Source organism: Heloderma suspectum, chromosome W, assembly GCF_057233095.1.
Source record: "Heloderma suspectum isolate Gila_16-S chromosome W, 16-S_ref, whole genome shotgun sequence".
Classification (NCBI taxonomy): Eukaryota; Metazoa; Chordata; class Lepidosauria; order Squamata; family Helodermatidae; genus Heloderma; species Heloderma suspectum.
In genome coordinates, this window is record NC_139475.1 from 9,855,001 (window position 1) to 9,857,500 (window position 2,500).

Genomic DNA, 2,500 nt, shown 5'->3' on the forward strand with positions numbered 1-2,500 from the left:
GGTCAGGGTAAGGGTAAGGGTTAGTGTTAGGTTTAGGGTTGGGGTTAGGGTTAGGGTTAGGGTTGGGTTTAGGATTAGGTTTAGTGTTGGGGTTGGGGTTAGGGTTATGGTTAGGGTTGGGGTTGGGGTTAGGGTTAGGGTTAAGGTGAGAGTTAGGTTTAGGGTTGGGTTAGGGTGGGGTTAGGGTTAGGGTTAGGGTTAGGGTTAGGGTTGGGGTTAGGGTTAGGGTGGGGGTTAGTGTTGGGGTTAGGGTTAGGTTTAGGCTTAGTGTTAGGGTAGTGTTTAGTGTTAGGGTTAGGGTTAGGGTAGGGGTTAGGGTTAGGGTTAGGGTTTGGGCTGGGGTTCGGGTTAGGGTTAGGGTTAGGGTTAGGGTTGGGGTTAGGGTTAGCGTTAGGGTTAGGTTTGGGTTTAGGGTTAGTGTTAGGGTTAGGGATGGATTTAGGGTTAGTGTCTGGGTTAGGGTTAGGGTTAGGGTTGGGGTCAGGGTTAAGATTAGGGTTAGGGTTAGGGTTAGTGTAAGGGTTAGGGTTGGGTTAAGTTTAGTGTTAGGGTTGGGGTTAGGGTTGGTGTTAGGGTTAGGGTTAGGGTTAGGGTAGTGGTTAGGTTTAGGGTTAGGGTTAGGGTTAGGGTTAGGGTTAGGGTAGGGGTTAGTGTTAGGGTTAGGGTTAGAGTTAGGGTTGTGGTTAGGGTTAAGTTTAGGGGCAGGGTTAGGGTTAGGTTAGTGTTACGGTTTGGGTAGGGCTCAGGTTTAGGTTTAGGGTCGGGGTTAGGGTTGGGGTTAGGGTTAGGGTTAGGGTTAGGGTTGGGGTTAGGGTTGGGGTTAGGGTTAGGGTAGGGTTAGTGTCGGGGTTAGGGTTCGGGTTGGGGTCAGGGTTAGGGTAAGGGCTAGTGTTAGGTTTAGGGTTGGGGTTAGGGCTAGGGTTAGGGTTAGGGTTGGGGTTAGGATTAGGTTTAGTGTTGGGTTTGGGGTTAGGGTTAGGGTTAGGGTTATGGTTAGGGTTAGGGTTGTGGTCAGGGTCAGGGTTAGGGTTCGGGTTAGGTTTAGTGTCGGGCTTCGGGTTGGGGTTAGGGTTAGGGTTAGGGTTAGGGTTAGGTTTGGGGTTAGGGTTAGGGTTAGGGTTAGGTTTGGGGTTAGGGTTAATGTTAGGGTTAGGGTTGGATTTAGTTTTAGGGTCTGGGTTAGGGTTAGGGTTGGGGTTAGGGTTAGGGTTAGGGTTGAGTTATGGTTAGAGGTAGGGTTAGGGTTTGGGTTAGGGTTAGGGTTAGGGTTGTGTTAGGGTTGGGGTAGGGGTTAGGGTTAGGGTTACGGTTGGGGTCAGGTTTAGGGTAAGGGTTAGTGTTAGGTTTAGGTTTGGGGTTAGGGATAGGGTTATGGTTTGTGGTTAGGATTAGGTTTCGTGATGGGGTTGGGGTTAGGGTTAGGGTTAGGGTTAGGGTTAGGGTTATGGTTAGGGTTAGGGTTGGGGTCAGGGTTAGGGTTAGGGTTAGGTTTATGGTTGGGGTTAGGGTTAGTATTAGGTTTAAGGTTGGGGTCGGGGTTAGGGTTAGGGTTAGGGTTAGGGTTGGGGATATGGTTAGGGTTAAGGTTAGGGTTAGGGTTAGGGTTGAGTTAGGGTTGGGTTAGGGTTGGGTGAGGGTTAGGGTTAGGTTTAGTGTTGGGGTTCGGGTTAGGTTTAGTCTTGGGGTTGGGGTTAGGGTAGGGTTAGGGTTAGGGTAGGGTTAGGGTTAGGGTTGGGGTTAGGGTTAGGGTTAGGGTTAGGGGTAGGTTTTGGGTTAGGGTTAGGGTTAGGGGTAGGGTCGGGGTTAGGGTTAGGGTTGGGGTTAGTGTTGGGGTTAGGGTTAGGTTTAGGCTTAGTGTTAGGGTAGTGTTTAGGGTTAGGGTTAGGGTTAGGGTAGGGGTTAGGGTTAGGGTTAGGTTTGGGGTCAGGGTTAGGGTTAGGGTTAGGGTTAGGGTTGGGGTTAGGTTTAGCGTTAGGGTTAGGTTTGGGGTTAGGGTTAGTGTTAGGGTTAGGTTTGGATTTAGGGTTAGGGTCTGGGTTAGGGTTAGGGTTAGGTTTGGGGTTAGGGTTAATGTTAGGGTTAGGGTTGGATTTAGTTTTAGGGTCTGGGTTAGGGTTAGGGTTGGGGTTAGGGTTAGGGTTGAGTTATGGTTAGGGGTAGGGTTAGGGTTAGGGTTTGGGTTAGGGTTAGGGTTAGGGTTGTGTTAGGGTTGGGGTAGGGGTTAGGGTTAGGGTTACGGTTGGGGTCAGGGTTAGGGTAAGGGTTAGTGTTAGGTTTAGGGTTGGGGTTAGGGATAGGGTTAGGGTTTGTGGTTAGGATTTGGTTTAGTGGTGGGGTTGGGGTTAGGGTTAGGTTTATGGTTAGGGTTTGGGTTGGGGTCAGGGTTAGGGTTAGGGTTAGTGTTAGGTTTATGGTTGGGGTTAGGGTTAGGATTAGGTTTAAGCTTGGGGTTGGGGTTAGGGTTAGGGTTAGGGTTAGGGTTGGGGATAGGGTTAGGGTT